General features: G+C 44.4%; 1 long non-coding RNA gene across 1 annotated transcript in view; it reads left to right on the forward strand.

Moving 5' to 3' along the window:
- Positions 1 to 3,103: 3,103 nt before the first annotated feature.
- The window catches only part of LOC138528733 (uncharacterized), a 191,686-nt gene continuing 167,158 nt past the window's right edge, over positions 3,104 to 27,631 (forward strand). Inside the window, exon 1 of the long non-coding RNA XR_011284217.1 lies at positions 3,104 to 3,163. This is a non-coding gene — a long non-coding RNA (uncharacterized lncRNA). The remainder of the gene's footprint in view (positions 3,164 to 27,631) is intronic.

Here is a 27,631-nt window from a genome sequence, read left to right on the forward strand (position 1 = left end):
CAGTTATTTCCATTTTACATATACGCAGCTATTGGGGAAAACAGCAGGAAAAAAAAAACTTCCCTGCTCTCACAGGCCCTAACTAAGTGCCGCCCACTTCTGTCCCAGTTCCCCCCACTTCCCTGATGGCCTCCTCACTTCCCTTTCCCTCTCCCATTCACCCTACCACACTTGTTTCAGTGAAGCTACTTTAGTCAAAATGATGGCTAGTCATGGGTATGCTGCAGGTTTGATTTATTTGGTATTTGCAATGCACCTATAAACAACTGTTTCAAGGTGCAACAAGACAAGGAAGGGGAACAAATGGAGGACAAGACAGATGATCCTACTAGGCCTTGTGTTTCAAGGCTCAACAAGACAAGGGAGCAGAACAATGGGGGGACAAGACAAATGATCCTACTAGGCCTTGTGTCATTCACATCGTGCATGTGTGCAGAGAGAAGTGCAAGGGGGAAGGTGAGAGAGGGAAGTGCAACAGGGCCGCAAGGCTCTGAGTTAAGTGCGATGAAGGCAGGGACTTCCACCTTTTGCAATCCTCACCCAGAAGTGCCTGCTCAGAAGTGCAGGTAATCTGGGAGGCAGTGCAGGGGGACCAGGCGCCAGTGCAAGGATGGCCAGGTGGCAGTGCAGGTGGACTCGAGGGTGGTGGTACCTGGTGCCTTCCCAGTCAGGGAAAATAGGCTGAGCAGGAGGATAGATTTGCAGAGGAGAATGAGAGAGGAAGCAGAGGAGAAAAGGAAGGTCTTGAGAACCTTCCAGAACTTAAGGAGGTCTGTCTCAAGTCTGAGAGGGGCAGGGAGTCCATTCCAGAAGGAGGCACCTGCAGAAGAAAGAGATATGCCCTCCACTCTCTGCTTGGTATAGCATCTGACCCACAGAGAGTTAGAGGTAGCCGAGCAGAGGGCTCTAGAAGGAAGATATTTACAAAGAGAGAGTTGATTATTGTGTGGGCCATGGCCCCAGAAGCCTTGTGGACGATGCAGAGAGTCTTGAACATGATCCTTGCAGCCACCAGGAGCCAGTGGAGTGATTTCAGGGCTGGACAGATGTGGTCCTTGGGCTTGAGGCCAAGGACACGTCTCACGATTCTGTTCTGGATTAACTGAAGAGGGCGTAGAGTACAGTTAGGAAGATTGAGAAAAAGGCTGCTGCAGTAGTCCAGCCTGGAGAGAATCAGAGCTCTGGAAATAGTGAGCTTCTGGGGTAAGGTGAGAAAGGGGAGAATACCTCTGAGGAGGTGCAGTTAGAAGTTGGCCTTCTTGGCAAGGTCTGTGATGTGAGGGGAGAAGGAGAGAGTGGAGTCAAAGATTACACCAAGATTTTTTCCTCACAAGAGGGTGAGGGCCCAAGGAGGGCAGCCAGAGTGAGAGAGGGAAAGTGGGATCAGGGGTCCTAATGAGAAGAATCTCTGTCTTATTGGCATTAAGGCAGAGATCATTGGAGGCACACCTTGCCTGAATTTCGTGTGAACAGTCAGGAATGAGGAAGAAAGGGGAGGAGGCAGAGGGTAGCCTGAAGGAGAGTTGTGTGTCATCCACATAACACTGAAAGTTAGAGGAAAAGGTGGAGATCAGGAATGCCAGAGGGGCCAGATAGAAGAGCCAGGGTAAGAGGATAGGAGGTCAGCCATGCCAGGGCCTGATCCATGATAACCAGGTTCATGCAGAGTCGATTAATCAGGATGGCATGATTGACCGTGTCAAAATCGGAGGAAAGTTCCAGGAGGATGAGAACAGAGGGAGAGCTGGAGTCGAGGGTATAGAGCAGTTCTTCACAGGTGTTCAGGAGAGCAGTTTCCATGCCTCTGGCAGATCTGAAGCCAGACTGATGGTCATGGAGACAACCAACAGATTAAAAGTGTAAAAGTGGAGGGTTAGCTGGGAGATAGCCAGCTTCTCAAGGAGTTTGCCCGGGAAAGCAATGATAAAGATCGGGTGATAGTTTGCCAGACAGGAGGGGTTGGCAGAAGGCTTTTTTAGGAGAGGCTGCACAAGGGAGTGCTTGAGAAGAGTGGGGGAAAGATCCAGTGGCAAAGGAGTGATTAAAGAAATCGGCCAGAGAAACAATGTTGTCCTTAATTGTTCTGGAAGAGCAGGGGAGCACCTGTTTGGATGAAGCTTTTATAGATCAGACTTGTCTCGAAACATCATTAGGTGTTATAGGGGAGAGGGAGGAGAGAAGGAGAATAGGCGGGTGGCCGAATGGGGTCTGAGAGAGGTAGGGGGAGAGAGATGAGGGGAAGAGGAAAATGAGAGCAGAATGTTCTGGGTTTTAGTAGTGAAATGAGAAGCCGGAGCCGTGCAGAGGGCCTGGGTGGGTATAACAGAGGTGGAGACTGTAGCGGGATTAGCCAGCTCCAGGTTAAAGCTGTTGCGATGCTCTACGCCCGCTCCTATTATAACAACTAATGAAACCACTTGTTTCTATTTGTCATAGCCGTGACTCTCAGGATAAACTGTGCAAAAAAATGCTTACCTGCTCTCCCATCCACTCACCAATTGCACCCCACATCTATGCCAGCTCCCCTAAACCCCTGATGGCCTCCTTACCTCCCCTGCCCTCACACATTCCCCCTATAACACTTGTTGATTCTGTGACACAGTTTCACTTGAGATGTTGGGTAGCCACAGATATTCTGCCTGATAGCCAAGGATACAGAAAAGTTTTGTGCTGCAAACTCAGTCGCTATAAGTGCTTAATTTGTGCCAGTGTTTGTCGGTGGCCAGCACCGGCACTGTTTTTTGGGGACCGGAACTCTTTATTGCAGATTCCCTTCATGGTTCCCTTCATCACAGCATTCATCAAAGAAAGTTTAACACTTAAAGTGTTAACTTTCCTTGATAATGCAACACACCCTGTGACCCCAGCCATCTGCCTGCATGGCGCCAGCAGGAGGCAGACGCGCTCCTAGAACAGGCCAGCGTTTAATTGAAAGCAATTTTGTAGTGAACGGAATGCTTGACTCTGAGTGCCCACTTATTCAGCTCCAGGCAGCCTGGGAAACATCAATGCCTTTCACCCTTTCATCCTGAACATGGCGATTGGCGAGGCGGAGCTGTGCCTTTAAGACCGACGGACCGCCCTCTGCAACACCCAGCAGTGCACAGAAGTTCCCAGGCACCGCACCTGGCAGACGCCTCAGGCTCCCAGTGCTGCCTGGCAGGTAAGCTTTCCTTCCCAGAGCGCTGTATTAGCAGATTGCACGGAGCCATAGGGGTTACTGGAAGGCGGTGGGTTGCATTCTGGAGGAGGGGGGTTGAACTGTGGAAGGGGGAGATTAGAAGATAAGCAGAGCGGGCCGGGAAACTGCGCACAACGACTTCACGCTGGGGCCATGTAACTGCAGGGCAGGGCAGACCCAGCTCTCTTAGGCAAGCGCTGAGAAACGCTGCATTTTTACACGTGGATCAAAAGGAGTTCTGAAGTTGTCACTTGCGCGCATTATCTGTGCTAGTATTGGATGATAGATTGCATGATTACAGGACTGTACAATAAATTGTAATTCACCACAATTGTTTTGGATCAGGACACGATTAACAGGTCGAATTTACAATTGTCTTGAGGCCTAGACTCATAATGGAAACGTAACTCCACAAATGCAGGTGGAAAACTGGCAAATCGGAATTTACTCTAAATATGCAAAATGCTAGTTACAAGTGTGCACCACTATACGCCTTTAAAAAGCTTTTCTTTTGGTTACTACAATTTCACATAAATAAAACATCAAAATAAATGAGGTAGCTCATTTAGTTAAGGCACGCCGCATATATTTGTGTTCAACCTCCATGGCACAGGTTCGAACTTAGCACGATTTAACTGGGCAATAGTATTACAGCACTTCTGAGCTCCGCTGTTCTAATGTGCCCCAAATGGATCTCATGCAGATGTAATGTCTCTGCCGTTACTGCTTGTGAAATTGAATGTTTATCTTCCAACATTTCTTCCTTAATGGTCTCAGTAGTTTTGGCCTGGCTATGGGAGTTAGTTCATGCCATTTATAAACCCCTTTGGGAGAGCCAGGGAGTCCCCCTTTTTGGACCGATACTGCTTTTGTGTTAGGCTGAGTACCTTAAAACAATGTAAACAAAAGGGACACTGCGTGAACTTTGGGACCGGAATGGACACCACCAGTCCGTATTATGTGAAGCAGTTTTGGGGTTGGGTTAACAGCACACTAGAAACGAGTTCTGTCTGCACCACTACACATCCTAACATACAGTATATCCAATGGTTTACAGAAAAGACAAAGTATTATGCTGTGAACAGTGCATGCATAATCTTCATACATTTCTGCAATCATTTGAAGCCTGAGGTCTAGAGAGGTCTCCCAAACGGAGAGATGTGTTTTTTACAAAGACTTTAAATCTTATGTAATATGTTGGTTGTTTACCTCAGTGTGTTTTGTGGTGACGTGCTGCCAGTGCTTAATTGCTCTGAGCCTGAGTAGATGAATGGGAAGATGGATAGATTGAGGAAGGGAGTGAATGTGGAACCAGTGAGAGAGTTAGATTGCGGTCGTTGCATGGCGCTGAGGGTCACATATTGCGTGTGTACCTATATCATTTGTTATTACGTTGTATGTATATAGCTCAACATTACAGCGAACAGCTATCAATTCAACATGCTATGAATGTACACTGTAATAAAGTATGTTGTTTGTTGTAGTAAAGCTGGACTCGAGACACAGACCTGCTGTGGAGTCATGGTGTTTGTTCCAGGCAGCTTTATTTACATAGTTATATATGTACAGCATCCAGTTTCTCTTAAGGTATGTACAGTTGACAGGAGACAAGACAAGACTAGCAGAAACCCACCGGCCATCCTTCACACTCCAGCTCAGGCGCCCAACTGACACACTCAGAACATTCACTCACAGACGCACCCAACATTCTCCTGAGCTGCATTCATGCATCAACATTCTACATCAAGCACTCTAGGCCAGTGACATAACACAGGACTACATTATAACATACACAGCTCTGAAGTAATGGGGGGAAGAACTGGGCGTTACAAAGGGCACTTATATGATTCCTACGTTGTGTACTGTTTTTGAGCATTTCACCTGCTAATTAAAGGAGACACTTCAGCCATTTTGTTGTTTCAAAATGGCCAGTGGCCGTGACACTGCCTGCTTCAGAGTGAGGTGTTACTCGATTCCCTCTTGGGCATTTGCATCCAGTGAGTGACCTTGACATGTTCACACCGCCTTTGCGTGGCAGTGGCACCACCCTTTTCTAAGTTCTCTTCATTACAGAAAACTTGCTCGCATGTGCCTCTCCCTGGTGTGCCCGTGCAGCGGATCTCATCCAGAGGCAATTATGTAAAGGAGGAGGTGCAGTTTTCGGGTGGGTTCAGATATATACCTCTCAAATGTCAACTCACAAGTAGGGTGGGCAACTTTACAGAATTGTTTTGCAGGGCACTTTAGACATGATAGCGCATCAGCAGCAGATGCAATTTTAAACCTTACACAGGACAAAAAAGTAACAAAACTGTAGGTAGGGCCATTATACATGCAGGACACCATTTGTAAGAGCTCTGCGGCCCGTGTGGGGCAAAATACATGCAGATGTCCTAATTTGCCTATGCAATCACACCAACATAAGTGACTTCACAGAAAGAGCACTAAAAGAAGCACCATCAGACTTTGATACTTGGAGGCACTCAGAGATAACTCCTATACCGTGCACGGCCATGTCACCATTGCACCCAACTTTGTGAAGGGGTTTTCCTGGCTCCAAATATAGTGTCTGTGTTATTGTCCGATTATGTACCTCACAATGTGTCACTCACATTCTAAGACGCCCCACAAAGGGTCTTCAGGGCAGACACCCAAAATGACACCCTCAACATGTCACCTTTCTCCAGATCCAATTTCTGTGTGCTCTATTCTGCCACCGAATAATGGTAGCAAACCAGACCAGAGGGCCAGAAATTGGGAGCACTATCCCACATGTTATTAGCGGGACAGATGAGGCCAGAAAGCATGCTCTTGCTGGCTGTCTAGCACTGTCTAGCATCAAGGTCTAGCACTGAGCCAGAACCGGCTGCCCACTCTGCGGACGGCGCCTGCTGGTCCTGGGACTGGCACTAGGGGCTCAAGTTTTTTTGGGCACTGGCACTTATTTTTTTTACAAATTAAGCACTGTAAATACCCAATAAATAAATACACCTCCTCCAACTCCCAAATGTAACCTGCGTTTTTGTTTTTTTCGTGTAACCGAAGCTTTAGCCGTGGCTATCACTGACATCGAGAAAAAAAAAATGATGGTGGCTGTTTCATTTATAAACACCCAGTTTCTTATCAATTCACCTGAAATATGGCTATCTATTTTGGAGAAGGGGGCATACCCTTCTCCATCAAATATTTTAAAAAGTACTGTATAGAATAACCCCAAAAGGATTGTGAGTCAATGTGCATGACAACCTTTTCTTTTGCAAACTTTCAGCCAAATCCGTGGCACAAGTCAAAAGTTATTAGCAAAACATTTTTTTCAATTTCCTAAGTAACTCTGTTTTACCTTCACTAAAGAGCAGAACCCGCCGCCCTATAATATATATGTATATTGTGACAATTCTGGATTATATGTCCCTTCTTCCCAGATGGGAGATACTCCCTTTGATGCTGGGGAGGTGAGCCTGCTCAGCAAGACCCTCCCTAGTGGTCTGGGCAAGTGGTACCTCACTGGGAATGAATCCCCCCTTGGGGACAAGGACTCCCATTCCTACAATGAACTACCTGTCCAGAACATCTTGTCTGCCTACATGGCAATCCAAAAAACTGTTGTTACTTATAACTTTGACCAATCTCTTTGGATTCAGGTAATGCTGGTTCTCATCTGAAATCCACAGTCAAAGAGAAACTCCACATCCCTTTTGTTTGTGTTGACGTATATACAACCATGAGGAACTTGGAAAGAGGGGGACAGAATCCTACCCAAGCCTCTGACAGAAGGACGTCCTGGAGAGGCAGAGCCAAGCTGAGCGGAGCCAAGCTGTAGCGTGGGGAGAGAGCATATCACTAACCAGATGCAAGAAAGCTGGCATCCTGACTGGTGAAAAAGTCAAGGTCGAAGAGAGATAGAGATGGTAAAGTGATTGTCTCACCTGGTGGCGCAAACTCATGGAAGCTGCGGTGACCCGAGGTCCTCTTAATTGACACAGAAACAGGACTGCAGTGGAGCGATCAGATCCCCGATAACCACATGAGAAGTGCATAAGCTTCTGAGTCGAGCAGCAGAAGGGAAGCATAAGCTCCCGAAGAGGCAAGACTGTTGAGAGGGGTGAACAGTGATATTAAAAGCTGAGAGAGCCACACGAGAGCTTTGGAGAGCTCTGAAAAACTGAGAAACATTCAAATTCGAGGATGGGAGCGCCGCAATAGGTCTTTGGAGAGCCCTGGAAAACTGGGAGACATTCATATTTGAGGCATGGAGAGCCACAAGGGTTACGGCAGCCAAGGAAGCTCGAGTGGGACACCCCACTGAGAACCCAATAAAGCAAGTCTATCAGAGACTTTTGCTCTGTGTTGCATTGCCTAGACGCCGGCCGTATGTCCTGCACACCCTTCCCTTCTGGTGCTTCTGGTGGGTAGAGCTTTTTTGAGGACCCTCCTGGGCCTTTATTTTGTGCCAAAAATGTGAATTGTGTCTGGCCCCCAACCCCCAGCGTGTGCACTCCTTTCCCGACCCTCCTCTCCATTTCCTGATTCCCTCCTTCCCTCCTCCTGCCTCCTAGCCTGCTCTCCTCCCCTGATAGATCAGTTTGCTCTGTGTTACCTGACCTAGTCACCGGCATGTGTCTTGCTCACCCTTCCCTTCTGGTGCTGCTGGTTAGTAGAGCTTGTTTGAGGACACTCCTGGGCCTTTATTTTGTGCCAAAAATGTGAATTGTGTCTGGCCCCAACCCGGCCTGTGCACTCTTTTCCCAACCCTCATCTCCATTTCCTGATTCCCTCCTTCACTCCTCCTGCCTCCTAGCCTGCCCTCCACCCCTGATAGGTTTGTTTGCTTTATGTTGCCTGGCCTAGTCGCCGGCCGTGTGTCCTGCTCACCCTTCCCTTCTGTACAGTTGGTGAGTAGAGCTTGTTTGAGGACCCTCCTGGGCCTTTATTTTGTGCCAAAAATTTGAATTTTGTCTGGCCCCCGGCCCGTGCACTCACTTTCTGACCCGCATCTCCATTTCCTGATTCCTTTCCCTCCCTCCTCCAGCCTCCCAGCCTGCCCTCCTCCCCTGATAGGTCTGTTTGCTCTGTGTTGCCTGGCCTATTCGCCGGCCATGTGTCCTGCTCACCCTTACCTTCTGGTGCTGCTGGTTAGTAGAGCTTGTTTGAGGACACTCCTGGGCCTTTATTTTGTGCCAGAAATTTGAATTTTGTCTGGTCGCCTGCGTCGGCCCATGCACTCGCATCTCGAACTGCATCTTCATTTCTTGATTGCCTTCCCTCCCTCCTCCCGCCTCCCAACGTGCCCTCCTCCCCTGATGGGTCACATCAGTACTCTTAACCCACCTTCCAAGGGCAGCCCTCTGCCCTTGCAGCCCAATGGCTAAAGGCCCCAAGGAAAAAGGGTTGCTCCAACAGAGGCGGTCCCAGGTTATGTCTGCAGGTGTCACACATGGGAAGTCAGTGTCCAGCCAACAACTAGCACCGACTATAAAGGTAGGTGTGCATCGGTGTAGAGTAGAGCAATCACTGTACTCTAAAGCCCTGCTACTCAACCTATGCTCCTAATAAGCCTGTCACACTCTTAATGTCCTGTTAATGTTTATTGATTCACACCTAAAACGTGCCACACTGTGATAGTCCTGTGAATTATTTGCCTGCATCCCAGACTTAGAAATTGTTACTGTTATACTGATTCAGGGCGAGAAAGTGCCACACTGTGATAGTACTGCAAATTATTTGCCTGCGTTGCACACTTAGGACATTTTTTCTTCTACATTGATACACACCTAGAAACTGCCACACCATGATAGTACTGTGAATTATTTGCCTGCGTCGCACACTTAGGAAATTGTTACTGCTATATCGATTCACACCTAGAATTTGCCACACTGTGATAGTACTGTAAATTGTTTGCCTGCGCCCTACACTTAGAAAATTGTTAATGTTATATTGATTGTCACCTAGGAAGTGCCACACATAGAAAGTGCCACACTGTGCTAGTATTATTTGCCTGCAGCACACTCTTGAGAATTGTTGAGGTTATATTGAATCACATCTAGATATGCCACATTGTAATAAAACTGTAAACTATTCACTGGCGTCGCTCACCTCGCACATTTGAAAACTAGAGATGGATGGGGATGCAGAACATACTCATACATGAATAATCAGACCGACTCAGGAAGTTAGCAAAACACGGTACTGTTTTATTAACAATTATCTAAAACAGGAAGTTACAACAGACATCAACGGACGTTCGCTCAATTTCTCTCAAACATCATATAAAAAACAGCTTTCTTATACTAACAATTCGTCACTATTGACGTCATCCTATGTGGCAAACTAAGAAAAATAAAACCTATGCTGGATTGGGGTAGGCTTAAAAGGAACATCAAAGCATACATTCTATGCATCCGGGGGTTGTGATAGTGCCTCTAAGATCAGGTGGACAACTAAGCTCATCCCAAGTGCAAGTCATACTAATACACAACATCCTATTGGCTTCTCAAACTATAGGGCTCTGTACTACGTGGCCGTCTACAATTGGTTGCCACGTGTGTACCCTTCTGGAATATTCCACTCACTAGCAGCATACAAGCTGGCACCCCATGTGCTGGGGGAATTTGGCCTGGTCATGCCTCGCCACCCAATTAGCCCACATTCTTCATTACTCCTGTGGTCTGCCATTCAATTAAGGCTTTTAACATGGCCTTGTGGGAACTCACTGTGCCTGAGAATAAAGGGGAGTAGAGGCATGGCCTTATCTTCTGGTTTCAGTGTAGCTCGACCCAAAATCTATTTTCATCTGACCATGTGACTGTAGACCACGTTTTCAGCTTTTTCGTTCTATTAAAATGAAGAACTCTCGGCACTTCTAGAGTTTTTACATTACACCTCAAACAGGAGCATGCTTCTTTCTCAGGTTCGTGTATCTTCTCGAACAGACAGTCAGGCTCACAGTGGCCCAACTCTTGACATGGGGACAGCCAGTCTTTCTTGAATTCTCCTTCGCCATCAGCTGTTTTATTCAACTGCGCCACACTTCAAGCACTTTCCATTCAGGGGGTTTCGAGCAGTGGTGTAGAACAAAATGTGGGGGCTTCCCTGCAAACCCTGCTGAGGGGCCCCTCCCAACCATACACTGGGCCCCCCGCCAGACAATGGGCAGCATTGGGCCACCTGCACCACGTGGGCTGGAGTTGCACCTGTGGTTTTGAGTTTGCTAAAGTTCATTGTGGAACATCCAGATTCAATACATTCTTATGAATATACATTGATGCATCGCCTGCACTCTATTTACTTTGTAGCCAGCCTCATGATTACTTCGTCTACTTGCGTTACTGCATCTGTACAATTGTAAAATGACTTTGCATTTTCTTCAATGCTTCTTCGCACAAGCAATCTTCAGATAAATCCCGAAATGTTGCTTACTTCGATACTTCATCATCAGATTCTATATTCTTTCTTCATTGGCATCGCATCTTGGTGCGTCATTCTCTTTTAGCGTGATGTCGCCAGTCTTCTCTTTGTCATTAATTTTCACACTTTTTACAGGATTTCTTCCAGAAGACCGTTATTTCTTTGTGCATGCATATAGGGTTTTCACAATGGATACCTTGTCTCAAGGATTCTTTGTAGTATAGACGCTCTTACTGGTACTGTGCAAGTCGCAATTTCCGGTTTCCAACATATAGGCAACATGGGGGAAGGACTTCTGGTAGAGGTACTTGGCTCCTCCTCTACACTCCCCCCTCTGGGCGATTCATCGACCACTCTCTCATCAACCTTCACATCTAGATACCCTCTTCTGAAATAGTTTTTATTAAGTCCATATCTTTATGACTCCCTTCAGGCATCCCACTGATTTCACATGTTCGTCAATGTTCCAGGTCATAAGACTGCATTGTCCATTCATACTGCAGTAGATCCATCTTCCCACATACTTCTTGTGGTTCCTCGGATATAGGAACTTGGTTCCCTAAGGTGCATGCATACTGGCCTTCACATAGTCTCTGATTTCTTCATCTGTTAGCTCTTTGGATTTGAAACCAGATCCAACATCAATCATTATCTTTATTCCTGTCACTTTCTTTGCAGTCTTCTTGCATTGTGTGATTACTATACTGATCACATTGAAACCAAACATGATCATCACCAACAGGGCTCCAAGGAACTTGAAAATATTTGCCGTCCATTGTAGAACCAATGAGAAGATTGATGCAAACCAGCTGTCATCTGCAAAGTCGTCTTCTACTTCATCTACCATCTGATGTGCAAGTTTGTCAGCATCATTATGACCTCTGTCAAGGTGCCATCGTCGTCGTGAGAAGATATGAATGTGCAACATGATTCTCCGATTTTTGCACAAACACCTCCATTCATTGATGTGATCATATCCTAGACATATCTGTTCTGTTCAACTCTTCCTTGACATCATTGAATCCCTTTATGGTAGTGTTAATAGTCTGCAAAAGCTCCCATCTGGTTATCTGTACCACTTGGCATTTTGCCATCGTCTGGATCCCTGGCATAAAGATTGTTGCAAACACTGCTGAAGTCTCACTGAGCAACCTGTGTTCATATGGAATAGAGTTGAAAGCTTTGCTTGACTTAGCTGAGAAATAATGCTCCCTCTTTGTTCGATCGAGAAATCCAAGTGATCTCCTCTTCCTTAGATGAGCATCGGCCTTTGTAAAGTCCACAATGTTCAGGTCACTTTTCGGAATCACTAATGCTGGAACATGAATAATCACTATGGAACACAGTCGTCACCAAATTCTGGGTAGCTTCATGTAAGCTCTGGATCCACATGCCCAGTAGTGGTCCATTATCACTACTGTCCCATCTTTCATTCTGGTTACATTGACATTTTGTGCACATTGTGGATTCTCTCCAACTTTTCTTATGCCACTATTGCTGAAGCATAGCTCTGCACTAGCCAGAGGCACTATCCGCAACGGGCCTCCTTTGTCTTTGACCAATGTTAGCAATTTTGCAAGCCTGGGCCAGAGGGGTTTGCATCCTGTTTACACACGGTCAATGACTGGTTTGCAATGTCCTGTTACTGCCACTGCTCTGCATATGACTATGCCTTCTTCCCAGTCATCTGGTGAAAGTGCTGTTCCCCAAACTTGCATCTGGCCTCTTTCCTTGCAGCTTTGTATTTCTTCAACACTCTTTCCTTGACAATTCAGTTTTTCGGTTGCTTTCCTATCAAATTCCTGCTCCCTTCATGCCAGGCTGTTTGTTTCTTATCACATTATTTCTGGTGATTGACCTTGCTATTGTGTTCAAATCTTGAACATAATCATCTTCATCTGGTGCTGACCATTCTGACACCCATACCAAAGATGCAGTTCGACCCTGGAATTGACCTCTTGTATGACAGCGTGCAAGGTGAGTCGTGCAATGAGATGTTTGGACGTGTATCTCTATGGCAATGAATATCTTGGACTTTCCCATAGCATAAGGTAGGAGAGCACTCCTCATCAGAGGGAGGTTTTCCTTCCCAACTCTCTTATGTGTTGATACCACATGCTGTTCCCCAAATGTGCTTTACCGTCTAGATAATCATTTAACTCATAATCATCTTCCCTTGCACATCTCTTGTGTCTCTTTCTTGCCAATTGAGCTTGTACATGATGGTCATAAAGCATATCAAAAACAGACCATCCTACAGGGGGAATCATAGGGACACTTTTTTGAACAGACTGGTGACTGTACATGTGTCACTGGTGTAGGAGCAATCACAAATGGCCTTGGCTTTCTTGCAATGTTTAGCTCTGCATAGGTCACTGGAGTTGGAAGGATCAAAGGGATTCTTTCTCTTTTGGGGCCAATAAAGTACACTGTGTGAATCAATAGGAGCAGAAAAACAATAATAAATGCTGAACACGCATATATTATGATGCACCAATATATTAGACCCCACCATCAGTGTCTCTCCATACGCTGTTGAGTCTGCTCACTTTCTGGAACTGCATTATGTTCAACAGACCACATTATGCCTGTATTTACTTTTAAGGAAAGAAAAAACCTTTTTAATCGGGCAATCTCATTACACTCTCAGGTAGCTGCCTGATTTGCTCCATTATTGCTGCCAGTAGTCGTCTAATCGCAGTACCATTTTTAAAATCTTGATCAAAAGCGTGTACATCAAGAGCAGGATAAGCTCAGAGTATAAAAATGAAGACAGCTAGAAGTAGTTTATGGACATCGATATCAGACAAAACCATATGTCTGACCAAAGAGAAATGAATCAGGGAACTGCTCCCTTTTCCAGTCGTCGAAAATGTAGTCAAGAACTGGCATCCTTTAGCCCATCAACACTTTCCCAAAGTCTAATGTACAGATTTCTGTGGCTCCAGAACAGCTACTTTCGCACTCCTACTAAAATATCTATAAAGAGTGTCCGGGAAGAACCACAGTCCAATTGCCCACTGGCATTTATCTAATCAGCAGTCTTTGCGTTCTTCTTTGCATCATTGATCGAGTCTGCACGTGCTGAACTACTTCTTCTTGAATTGTTTCTGAATCAGGTGGGGTGCATCGGACTCACCAGCATACAGTTTTGCATCGCCTAGATGTATCCAGGCACGCCTCTCTTGGACTTTAACTGCTGAGGGAGTAATGTCTTCCACGATATAGGGGCCACTAAATTGGGGTTTGTGCACTTCCTGTTAACGTTTCTGATTAGAATAGAGTCTCCAGCTAAAAGTTTAGGAACACATAACTTTTCAGATTTGGTTGTTGTATGGTCTTCATCTGTGTTCTGAGACCGCTTGAGTTGATCTGAAATGACAGAGATACTAGCGGTCATACATGTAAAATATGCCTGTAATTAATTTCTTAATAATTAGGCAGTTGTCTGGACATCACTTCTATTCCTCGATGTAGGAGTCAGAGGTGTTCTCATCCACCTCCCTGTTACAAACACATGGGGTATGAGGTGGTGGTCCGACCTGGGCTGATTCCTTAATTCATATAATGCAAGGGGCAGGCAGTGCAGCCACTCCTTTTTCACTGTCAATTTCAGCTTGGCTATCCTCTCTTTTAGAAGACCGTTGTGGTTCTCACATATCCTGTTCACTGGAGGGTGATAAGCAGAAGAAAACATATTTTTAATACTAAGCAATAAACAAATCTGCTCGAATAACTCATTTACAAAATGGAGCCCATTGTGGGATCTCAGCACCTCACATACTCTCCATATAGGCAATACTTCTCAGACTAAAAACTTCACAGCGCAAGTGGCATCAAGATGTGTGCATGGACCAGCTTCAATCCATCTTGAAAAGGGGCCCACTACCACTATCATACACCGGTATCCATTCCATAATTGCAGCATATCAACAAAATCTATATGCTGAAAGGGACCGTTTGGTCGAGGAATCACTCCTCTAATTGTTTGCAGTGTTTGCCCAGCAGTAAACATTTGACATATGATGCAATTTGCTATATAAAAAGCAACATGTTCTAACAGGTTTGGTACAAACCAGTCCTCCGCAATAGATGCTGCAAGGCTCTCCCTAGTTACATGCGCAGGGTAGTGTAGCTGTTTTAACACCACCCTTAATAAAGCTACAGGCATCACTGTCTTTCCAGTGTGTCCTGCCACCACAATGCTTTAGAAGGGGATAAAGAACACCCCCTCTATGTCCAAAGCTCCTTCTCTTCCTGTGGAGCACAGCCTTCAACTTCCATTAGCTGTGTTCCAGACAAATGATTAAACCCTTCATTTACAACCATAATCTCAACCATTTTCTCTTTTACATTTGGCGTATCAAAACTCAGAATATCAGGTGAATGTGCAACCCTTTTAGCCTCTTTGTCTGCGGCTTGGTTACCGCGTGAAATAAAATCAGTTCTCTTAGTGTGTGCTGCACATTTAACTATTGCAATTGGCTATTGGGAGTTGTAGTGCCTTAACAAGCATGTCCAATAATGCAGCGTATTGCACTGGAGTGCCGCCCACTTGGAGTTAGCCCCTCCTCTTCTAACGTGCTAACCCTGCATGCACGGTTGATGTCACATAGATGTACACCATCAATTCCTGCAATGCATGGCTTTCGAGAGCTGCAATAAGTGCCACTAATTCTGAAGCCTGTGCAGAAAAGTGAGACAGTAGTCTTGCACGCTTCACTACTCCGAATTCCCCATTAGCTCTGTGCCTTAATATGGCAGCACCTGAATGCCTTTCTCCATCAGTTTGATCAATTTTTGAAGACCCGTCAATAAAGAGAATCTCCCACCCTGCTAGAGCGATCTCCTTTACCTTTGAAATCCCATCATAGAATTCCTCATAATTTGAGTAATCATGTATTTGCTCATCTACTGCCAATGTTTCGGCTACAAACGTGATAGGGTTCACTATTTTACACCTGACTTTTTTGATTGCCGGGTTTGAAATGACCACCTCATATGCGGAAGCTCTTTTTGATGTCAGCGTACCCTTAGGTTTCTCCAAAACAGCAACAATGCATGCTCAACAAATAAAGTCATGGAACACCCCATTATTATGCTTGTAGACTTCTTAATGGTGAACGTAGCTGCAGCCAGAGATTGTTCGCAAGTAAAGTGTCCTCTCATAACTGGATCTAAAATCCCACTATTATATGCCAGAGGTTTATACTCAAATGTAGTTCTCTGTGTAAGCACCGCTGCCATAACTGTTCCATTCATGTGCGAGAATAGGAAGAACTCCTTAGAATAATTGGGAATTCCTAAAACTGGAGCTGTACAAATTGCTTTTTTCAGTTCCTCGAATCCCTCATCCATTTCCTCAGTTGACTCTATTTTTTCCCTGTTCACTTTTGCTTTCTTCAGAGCCTGCAAAAAGGTGCTTGTGTATGAACTATAATCAATTACCCATGCCCTAACATAATTGCACAGTCCCAGAAACTGTTGCATTTGCTTTATATTGTGTGGATTTGGCATTTTCATAATTGCCTCAGCCCTTTCAGGTTTAATTTTTTTCCCCTCATGCGAAATTAACTGACCTATGTACAACACCTCTTCCTGACAATATTGCAATTTCTCCTTGTTCACTTTATATCCTTTGTTTGCTAGGATAGTCATTAATTGAATCAAATCTCCTGTGCACTCTTCTTCTATTGTTCTACAAGCTAAAATGTTAAAGATCGATGGAGATTCACAATAGCCCTGCGGCAAACGTGTGCTTTTCAGCTTAGTCTGACGAAATGTAAATGACGTAAGATCCTGAGAATCCTTATGCAACGGGATTGAGAAAAATGCATTTTTTAAATCAATCACTGTGAAATGCCGTGCCTCTGGGGGAAAACTGCATAAAATTGTCACATGATTTGGAACTAGAGGGAACTCTTCCTCTACAATCTGGTTAAATGGCCTCATGTTGTGGATTAAAGGCCATGATTCTCCTTTTGATTTTTTCACAGGATACAACACAGTTTTACATGGTGACTATGATGTCCCCAAAATACCTTGTTCCATCATAGCTGATATAGTATTAAAAATCCCGTCTGCCTCTCGGGACATCAGATACTGCCTTGCCTGAGACAAAATTGCTCCTGGTTTCAGCTAAATCTTAACTTCTCCCACCCCCTTCAATAGGCCTACGTTATAGGGGCCTGTAGTCCATAAAGAGGTTAGTACTTTTTCCATGTCCCCATCAAAAAATGCTGGCCGGTTCCACACTATCACCATTCGCGGTGGTATTTCCCTTCTCTCTATCCTAATCCAATAAGAAATGCTCATTTTGAACACCACTTCATCATCTGATGGATCGTCTCTGAAAATATCCTCATCAGTGATGTCAGTCAATCTGTACCCTTCCCCAATGGCAATTACCGTTCTCCATGGCCTACCCTCGTCATCGGTTCCTTCAAGCATAGCCAAATCCCCTCGTACAATAGCTGCCTGTCATTTTAGGGGAATAATCTGTCCCCCCCTCTTCATCCATAGCTACCTGTGGCCTTAACAGGAATTCATCAGGTATCCTCATAATGTTGCCCACTAAACCGGGTAGCCATGTTAACAAAATGCGTACCCCACAGTGAAAGACTTCTGGCTCCAGTGGCATTCCTCGCAGAGCTATTTGCCCTGTAAACGCCATGATAAATTTGCCCTCGTTTAAATAATGTATTCCTGGCGTAGAACACACTATACCTTAATCAGGAAAAGAAATCGTCATATTCAACTTCGTCATTAAATCTCAGTAGAGAATATTAACTTGTGTCTGTCTTGAATACAATAATTGAACAGACATGTGACATTCTCCTATAGACACTGGCAATTTCTCAGTAAAAGGAACTCTACTTGTAGCTCCAGATAAGCCTTGCGCATTCATTGCATTTCCTGATAACAAAAATGTTCCCTCTCGTATACATGAGCGAGTTTCCCCAGTGTCTTCTAAAAAAGAAAAGGATTTCCCTCCTATGGTAATATCAACCCATTGTTCCTCTTGAGGATTTGGTGTCACTGATAGTACTAAACACATCAAGTAACCCTGTTAGCTGTCCTATTGTGAATACATGCTTATTCCCATGCCTGAAAAGGACATCCTCCCACGACAGTGACACCCCATACTTTAGGAGTCAATAACTGTCCATGTTTGCACTCTGCTGTATCTGCATGGGTGCGTGCTATGACTGCCCTTGTGGCAGATTCAATGGTGCTTGCTGTGAGTGTAAAGCCTGTTGCAATTGCGACACTTGTGCCTGATACACTGTCTGATCTTGATCAAACCCATCCCTATTTTGTGAGCTATATGCTGGAGGATAAGTGTTCCTCTTTCTTGAGAATTGCCCATTCTGTACATACCCTTGGCTCCCACATGTTTGTGTGATGTGCCCTGTCATTTCACACGTCCAACACACAGGAGGGAGTCTTCTAATCTGCCCTCCCTGCATGTTTTGATTATCATTCTGCACATTCTGAAACCTACCTTAGTTATTCTGAAAGCCTCCTTGATTATTCTGGAAACCTCCTTTTCCCCGGCAACCAATTCCCCTGCCTCTCAGCATGAACCCACTTCTGCCTTGATCCGATTGTCATTGATTATTCGCCTGTGACATACCCACTGCTTGTTGTATTACTAATCCTTTTCCGCTCATCAATACCGCTCCCTCTATGGCGTACTTTGACAGTTTCTTCTAAACTAGCTTAGCTTCCTCAAGCTTTCTAGCATCATCCTTCTTCTTATTTTTCTCTTGCAACAATCGGCAATGATGCGTATTAGTCATCTGTATTTTTGCCCATGGCTTCGCTTCCATTCCCACTAATTTCTTTTCCTGCCTCTGAACTTGCTCTGGCAACCCCTGACACAAAATATGGTAAAACACTGATGTTGATTTCCTCCATGGCTCCTTCGTTTCCAAAGTCCAACATTCTTGAATACTTTGAATGTAAGCAAGCGGATCTTCATCATCTTTCATCTTACATGCCATAATTGCACCCATATCTGATGTTTCAGGATATTGTACTCTAAGTGTTTTCCAAACTGCCACCCTAAAATAATTGAACAGCACCCATTGTGCGCTGTGTTCTGTGCTGTGAAACTTGAGTATCCTGCTCTCATCCAAATGTCATCAGCCCTTTACCCAAGGATAGCTGCTAGAAGACCTGTAATGTCCCCCATGGCTAAAGTGTTTACTCCTGTCATTTTCTCTAACTCATAAATCCATTTCCCTGCACCCGTCGTTAAGCTGGGAAGTTTGCATCTTAAATTATCCTTATCCAACTGGAGCCAGGGGATATACTGCGGTCTGACCCTTTCTTTTTCCAGTAAAGGAAACTGTAAAATCCCCAAATCGCAATTGGCTCCCATCGTCTGCCTATCCTTAGTAGGGACAATGGTCCCTGATCGTTTTTTTCATGGCAATGAACGCATCCAGCTCACATATGGTGGCGATTCCCCCCTCTCACTATACGATTGCCCTTTAGGTTGTTCTGAGTATGCCATAGGCTCTGGCGTCCCGTCTTTTGGTTGGTCTAAATCCGACCTTCTTACTTCCTTGTCTGTCTGGAAGCATCCCTCAGGACCGCAACACTTGTTCCCTCCTCCCCATGGAAGGTTTCTCTGTCTTCATCTGACATATCTTGTCCCCAACTTTTGTGACTGTCATCTTTCTTATCTCTGTTTAGAGTTAGTCTGTCCAAAGACAAGGTTTTGTGCTCGAGGCTAAACGGGCTTCCTTCCTTGCCTCGTGACTGGGCAACTATAAATCGATCTTATTTTCCCCTGTTTGTTCCTCAATTAACTTTTTGTCCTCATTACCTGATAAGCTTTATCGATTCTATCTCCAATGTTTCGTATCTCAAATTTCCCATATTGGTTTACCCTAGATGGTCCTTGCATTGCTTCTTGCGATGGGAGAAACTCCTCTATGTCACCCCATAATACTACTAGACTTGGTTCCATCAGCTCTTTCTCAATGCGATCAATGTTGTGTGTCCTTTGTCTCCTTTTTCGCTCCATTTCTCTGTCAAATTCCCTTTGCTTCTTCGCTTCCCCTCTAACCCTTTCCTCCCCCTGTCTTTTCGCTTCTCTTCTTTCATTTGTCCTACGCACCTCTTCATCGTTCTTCTTTTCTAGCCAGTCTCATTCTTCGATTGCTCTCTGTCTATTGTCATATTTTCTTTACATTTCTGCTTTCTTCTTTTCTTAGCTTCTCTTCCTGATACATCTGCTCTCATCTTTGTCTACTCTTTCTTTTGTACTCGTCTTCTTTCAATCGTTTCTCTCATTCCCTGTCCTTTTTGTCCTGTTCATTTTGATCTTCCCCTTGCCTTACTTCCTCAATGCTCTTCCCATCAATTTTGAGCAATATCTGTCCACCTATCCATTCATTCTGTACCAGTGCAATCTCGTCGGCATTGTCTTTTTCTCCTTTTCATCTCTTAATTTCCCATTCTTTCTTTAGGGTCACACTTGGCCATTCACTTTTCTCTTTGTCTTGTAAGACCTTAGAGATCACTTCTTTTTCTGGAGCTCTTTCAGAGCTCTCGTCACTGCTATAAGCAGGTGGTTCATGTATCGGATTACTATATCCTGTCGCTGTTTTCAATTCCCTTAATGGACACACTCCATCATCTTTTGTACTATCGTCATTTACTACAGGCGAGGTAAGGGGAGCAGAAGGCTCAACACCCCCCTCTTTGCACTGGTTAAGCATCCAGTCCTCAGGAGGCAGGTCTTCCCATTCCTCCTGGTACATCTTCCAAAGCTGTAAGCTAGCTAACCTTTTTTCCAATTTCTTTCCCGTGTACGCAGGGTGCAAGTATGTGGTCATGTGTTGCAAAAACACTTTTGACAGCGATCCCCCTTGTGGCCATGGCATGAACATTTTATGTGCCGTGTCCTTAACCCATTCTGTAATGTATTGCTTAAGCTTGGGTATGTGTTTTGGCAGTTGCTTAAACAGGTGCATTAGTGAAGTAACATCCCCCATTGCGACAAGTCTCAATTGACTGTCGATACTTACTGTTATTTTACGCAAAAATATATTTCAGAAAAATAATAAATATGAGCGCACACCAACCATTCCCGCTCCAAGCCTCTACTTCATACTTTACTTCAATCTACCTTTTCGGTTGGTGCCGACAATGACTAAATAGATAGATTTGTATTCTTGGTCTCTTAACACAACCTATCGTTTGTTGCTCTTTGACATTTCACTCTTTTCCTAATACAAAAAGTTCACAAAATACACAAACAGACAAACTAGCCGGTTTTCAACATATACCTTTTCTCACCGCTCCTCGCTGCTACTCTTGCCCCTAAAAATTCTCCGATAGGAGTGTAAATGATTCCCTTTCACAGAGCTTGTCTGTGTGTCGTCTATTTATCAACTTTGGATTTTGGACTAACTTCTTCTATAAACTTTCCTTGAACGTAGGACTCTGGGCTTATCTTATTAGACACTCCTCATCTTGACGCTCCTTGTCATATACTAAACACCCAATCCCCAATCTTTATTAATTCACTTTTGCCATCTTTCTTAATCTACTCACCATTCACTTTTCAGCTCCTGACCCTTGGGATTGTCTCCTCCTCCAACCGGCCACCGTCACTTTTGGTCCGCTCATGTTCTTGTGGAAACCAGGAGGGAATTTCGAGAAAGAGGGACCCCTCTCACACATATCTATTATCTTGCAAGAGTTTTTTTATGTCGACTGCTATCCACAGGAAGCCTCGTGGTCCTCCAGCTAAATGGTTATTCCAAGACCCCTAAAAGCCTACGTGGTCGACGGATCTTTAACCATCTTAACTCTGCTACCACGTGAACCCTTGGATTTAGGGCCCTTTAAGGCGAGGTAGCAATTCTAGAGATGGATGGGGATACAGAACTTACTCATATATCAATAATCAGACCGACTCAGGATGTTGGTAAAAACACTACTGATTTATTAACAAATATCAAAAACAGGAAGTTACAATGGACATCAATGGATGTGTGCTCAATTTCTCTCAAACATTATATGAAAAAACAATGTTCTTATACTAAAAATTCATCACTACTGACATCATCCTACGTGGAAAACTAAGGAAACCTAAGCTGGATTGTGGTAGGCTTAAAATCTAAGTATACTTTCTATGCAGCTTGGGGTTGTGATAGGGCCTCTAAGATCAGGTGGGCAACTAAGCCCATCCCAAGTGCAAGTCATCTTCTGTGTCATACTAATGCACAACATCCTTTTTTCATCTATTGGCTTCTCAAACTATAGGGCTCTGTACTATGTGGCCCTCTACAATTGGTTGGGACGCTTGTACCCTTCTGGAATATTCCACTTGCTAGCAGCATGCAAGCTGGTACCCCTAGTGCTGGTGGGAGGGGCCTGGTCATGCCTCCCCACCCAATTATCCCACATCCATCATCACTCCTGCGGTCTGCCATTCAATTAAGACTTTGAACTTTGACTTGTAGAAGCTCACTGTGCCTGAGAATAAAGGGGAGTAGAGGCATGGCCTTATATTCTGGTCTTGGTGTAGCTCGATCCAAAGTCTGTTTTCATCTGACCATGTGACTGTAGAGCACATTTTGAGCTTTTTCGTTGCATAAAAACTATTAAAATGAAGACCTCTTGGCACTTCTAGTGTTTTTCCATTACACCTCAAACAGGAGCTTGCTTCTTTCTCACGTTCATGTATCTTTTCGAACAGACCAGCAGACTCACAGAGGCCCCGAATCTTGGCACTGGGCCAGCCAGCCTTCCTTGAATTTTCCTTTGCCATCAGATGTTTTATTCAACTGCGCCACACTTCAAGCCCTTTCCATTCATGGGGTTTTGTTAAAGTAAATTGTGCAACATCCAGATTCTATACATTCCTATGACTATACATTGGTGCATCACCTGCAGTCTATTTACTACGTAGCCAGCCTCACGATAACTTTGTCTACTTGCGTTACTGCATCTGTACAATTGTAAAATGACTTTGCATTTTCGTCAATGCTTCTTCGCACGAGCAACTTAATTTCGATCCCAAAATGTTGCTTCCTTTGATACTTCGTCATCATATTCTAAAAAGTCTATATTCTTTCTTCATTGGCATCTCGTCTGGGTGCATCATTCTCATTTTGCATGACGTCACCAGTCTTCTCTTTCATATTCATTTTCACACTTCTTCTGGGATTTCTTCCAGAAGACCATTATTTCTTTGTGCGTGCATATAGGGTTTTCTCAATGGATACCTTGTCTCTAGGATTCTTTGCTGTATAGACACTCTTTTTTTTTTTTTTTTTTTTATTACAATTTTTAATTTTACATAAATAAACATGAACATGAATAATCCAGTAAACACATAGCCAATCAATTCAATGTAAATAATCAACATATCACAACCAATTTAAAATACACATCAATGTACTAAAAAATAGAACCGGTTGAAGAAAAAGAAAAACAGGAAAGAAGAAGAGAAAAGAGCCAACGCAGGAAATAAGGACTAAGAATACTAATTGCATGAACCATATAACAAATTCAATAATAAAACAACCAATACACATCCTATAGATGTCATACAGCACAACATTGTACAAGGATATGTATATATTGTCCCAGATCAAAGCTCTGCATTACGCATAGGCATCAAGAAAGCAGCCCCAAATGTCCCAAAACTTCTCAATGTCATCAGTGAGTTTGTAAATAGCTCTTTCATATGTTGAAATTGTAAGAAGCTCCTCCACCCAATCATCAATGTTGAAAGAATTACTCGATTTCCAGGACCTCAAAATGAATTTCTTAGCAACCATACATGCACGTAGCAGCCAAACTTTCTTTCCAAAGTCAATATCCTCCAGAAGAGAATCATTGCCTAAAATCAATAATGAGGCATTCATGGGGATTGCAATGTTTAAGACCAAGCTTAATCTCTCACACACCTTTTCCCAGAACTGCATCGTTTTAGGACAGGACCAAATCAAGTGACTCAGAGATCCTCTAGAACATTTACATTTCCAGCAAAGATTGTTGTCTAAAAGTTGTCTCCTGAATAGTTTCTCCGGCGTCCAATAGGCCCTAAACAACAACTTCGTTTGAGATGCTCTGAGGGACCAATCCAAACTCACCAAACGAGTGTTCTCACAGCACCTTCGCCAACATCTGAAGTTCACATCTTCCCCCAATTCCTCCGCAAACAGAGCAGGTAATCTCGGATCACCTTTCCGAGTAGCCTTTATGATACCATACATGGTAGAAGCAGGGTGAGATGCACTGAGGCATACAGTTACAGCTGCCCAGGCTGGACTCTGAACAGTCAATTGTGGCACCTCAATACAAGCTGAAATAATAATCTTCAACTTCCGATATTCGGCAAATGAACATTTCGTCATATCACACCTCTGGCCAAGCTGAGTGAACGTTAACCAGTTCTCCCCATCAAACAAATCTCCAATGTATTTGATACCAGCCACAAACCATTCTGTCCAAAACAGTGTTTTGCCCTGATACTTCAAGGCTGGATTATTCCATATGGAGGCATCTGGATGTAAATATGGATCTGCACCCACACGGATTGAGAGTTCACACCAGCAGTCTTGCAAAAATGAAGTAAGGGCGCTGATTTTTCTAGATTTATTCCTTCGAGTGGTCAGCAGAGATCTCGGGTCTAATTGGGACACAGCACTGCATTCCCAAGATAAGAGGTCAAAATGCTCAGACTGTACATCTCCAGAGTCAATAACTTTGCACAAATGTCGAGTGGAAAAGGATAAATGGTAGTCTGAGAAATTAGGCAAATTCATTCCCCCCAATTTCAATGGGAGTTGAAGTTTCCAGATTGCAAGTCTCGGAGGCTTCCCATTCCAAATAAAGTTCTGCATAATCCTGTTGACCTCCCTAAAGATGTTTCTTGGTATCTTAATGGGTAGCATGCTCAGCAAGTAATTTATCCGAGGAGCCAAGTTCATCTTCAAACAGTTGATTCTGCCCCATGTCGATAACTTCAAAAGACTCCACCTCATCAAATCGGATTTTAGAGTCGGAAGAATCTGAGCAAAGTTAATGGCAGGTAACTTCACTATGTCTGCTCCAATCCATATGCCAAGATATTTCAACTTTTCAGCACACCACCTGAATTGAAATTGAACACATGTATGTCGTTGACACAACCCATTGACTGGAAGGATCTCGGATTTACTCCAGTTAATCTTATATCCTGATATCACGGAGAAGGAATGAATGTCTTGCATCAAATAAGAAATACCAATAGCCGGTTCTTGAAGGGCAATCAACAAATCATCCGCATATAACCAAACCAAATTATTCCGACCATTTCCAATTACCGGTTGAAGGCGTACATCCGCCCGTAAGCTCACTGCTAGAGGTTCCATAGATATAATAAAAAGGAGAGGTGAAAGAGGGCAACCCTGCCTTGTACCACGATGAAGCTCAAACGGATCGGAAATAAGTCCATTCGTCAGCACACTTGCAGAAGGGTTAGTATATAACAACTTAACCCATCGCCGGAATTCTTGCCCAAATTTCATCTTCCCCAAGCATGCAAATAAAAAGTTCCATTCAACACGATCAAATGCCTTTTCAGCATCCAGGGAAATGACCGCACTGGCAATTGGTTGATTATGCCCTTTCTCAATTGTCAATAGTAGGCGCCTCATGTTGTCCGCCACTGCCCTTCCAGAGACAAAACCCACTTGATTCTCATGTATCAGAGTTGAAACCACCCTATTTAACCGAACAGCCAGGATCTTGGCTAATATTTTGCAGTCACAGTTTATCAGACTGATCGGTCGATAATTCTCACATCTGGTAGCAGATCTGTCTTTCTTCCTCATCACTGTAATCAATGCATGTCTCATTGAATCCGGCAGTGAACCAGACTCAAAAGCAGCATTAAAAACATCACACAAAAGCTGTAGTGCGGAATCAGGGAGGGCCTTATAAAATTCATTAGGTAGTCCATCAGTGCCAGGTGATTTACCCATTGTTAGTTTTGAAATTGCGTGCTGAACATCATCTACCTCCACCTTCCCTTCTAAACTCATCGCTTCATCTGTTGACAGGCTAGGGAGAATATGAGAGTCAAGGAAGTTTTCAATTTCATCATTTCCACAGGACAGATCCGAGGTATAGAGTCTTTCATAGAAGCCACGGAATGAATTGTTAATCTGTGTTTGCTGCGTCTCCAATGTGTTAGTAAGACTCCTTATAGCAGGAATGAAACGATCGCTTTCAGCCATCTTCAGCCGATGTGCCAGCAATTTCCCTGCCTTCTCACCATTCTCAAAATAGTGCAATTTCCTGTTCCCAACATATAGGCAACATGGGAGTGGGACTTCTGGTAGAGGTACTTGACTCCTCCTCTACACATTGCCCTCTTAGTGAACTATGAATACTGACCTGTGTTGCATGCCGTGATAAATGTTAATACTGCATTGTGTCACATCTATAGAGTGCCTCTATAGAATTGCCCCGGTATTAGGCCCTTTCTTCCCCTATCTTGGTCTCCCGAGTCTAGGCGTTGCTGTTACATCTAGGGTGATTGTTTCTTACTTGCTACTGCATTGGCTGATTTCGCCATGTTAGACTGAATACAGTTAATACTGCATTGTGTCACATCTATAGAATGCCACTATAGTTTTGCCTCCTGTGTTAGGCCTTTTCTCCCTCTATCCAGGTGTCCAAAGTCTAGGTGCTGCTGTTTACATGTAGGGTGAGTGTCTATTCCTTGTTACTGCGTTTGCTGTTAAAGTCGTAGTTGCTTGCTCCCACGATCTAGGGTTCCCGCAGCATCTGTTACTGCATTTGCTAGTGTGCCATGTTGACCCTCTCTCCCTCTGTCCAGGTGTCCCAATTCTACGATCAGCTGTTGCATGTAAGAGTTCCCGCATTCTACTGTTGCCCCCTGTTTAACTCTCCCCACTGCTCTGTTGTCCATAATCTAGATGCTGGTGTTACATCTAGGTTATTGTATTTGCCGTTATCACATGTTAGGCCTTACTCCCTTTGTCGAGGGTGCCCCAAATTTCAGCGCCGCTATTACATACCGAGCTGCCGCATTCTACTGCTGATCCCTGTTCGACCCTCTCCAACTACCCTGGTGTCCAGAAGCTAGATGCCGGTTCTTTCATTCTAGAGGCACCAAATCCACTATTACAAGTACATCAATCTCTAGGTGCTGCCCTCAACCACACCCGGTATGGCGATCCCACTTTAATAAAGACCACTTCTCCAACCCGTCCTCATTCCCAGCCGCCCAGCACCATACATTCCCCCCTTACCTCACCCCACCAGCAGCATACCCCAAACTCTAGCACCCATCTTCACAAACCCTCCCTTTATACTGTATCTGGTGAAACTTGAACAAAGACCACCTTGTCGACCCGTCCTCTTTCCGAGCCTCCCTGCACCATACCCTCCTGCCCTATCTCACAATCCCAACCTCATTTTTATCACCTAAACCTGGTTCTCTGAAGATTTTGCACCAGTCGCACACAAGGCCTTCCCCCCTGGCTACTCGCTTATCGCCCACAATAGACCCTCCAGGGGTGGTGGAGTGGAAATCCTCTACAAACCCCATTTTACCATCTCACTCGTCAAATGCCAGGCATGCAATGAATCCTGTGAATCCCTTCTGGTAAAACGTTTGTTATCTTCAACATTCACCCACAGCTTCCTACTCATCTATGGACCCCCTGGATACAACAGACTTTTCACCAACAATCTCTGTGACTCAATAGCTACCATTCAGGTAAATCACCAATTTCTTACACTCCAGGGAGATTTCAATATCTGGTTTGATATGTCCAACAACCCCATGACCCATTCCCTGGTGGACAGTCTTGATGCACTCAACCTCTCCCAACACACCACTGGTCCAACCCACTCAGGTGGGCACACCCTCGATGCGATTTTCAGCTCCCATGACCTGGTGTATACATCCAGTCCCAAACTACTTATCTGGACACAACAGAGAAGGGGGTTGGGTTTCTAGATTGTGAACACTCCTGTGTTGAGCTCTGTGAATGGTGT

Source organism: Ambystoma mexicanum, chromosome 1q (assembly GCF_040938575.1).
Source record: "Ambystoma mexicanum isolate Mex_15411 chromosome 1q, UKY_AmexF1_1, whole genome shotgun sequence".
Taxonomy (NCBI): Eukaryota; Metazoa; Chordata; class Amphibia; order Caudata; family Ambystomatidae; genus Ambystoma; species Ambystoma mexicanum.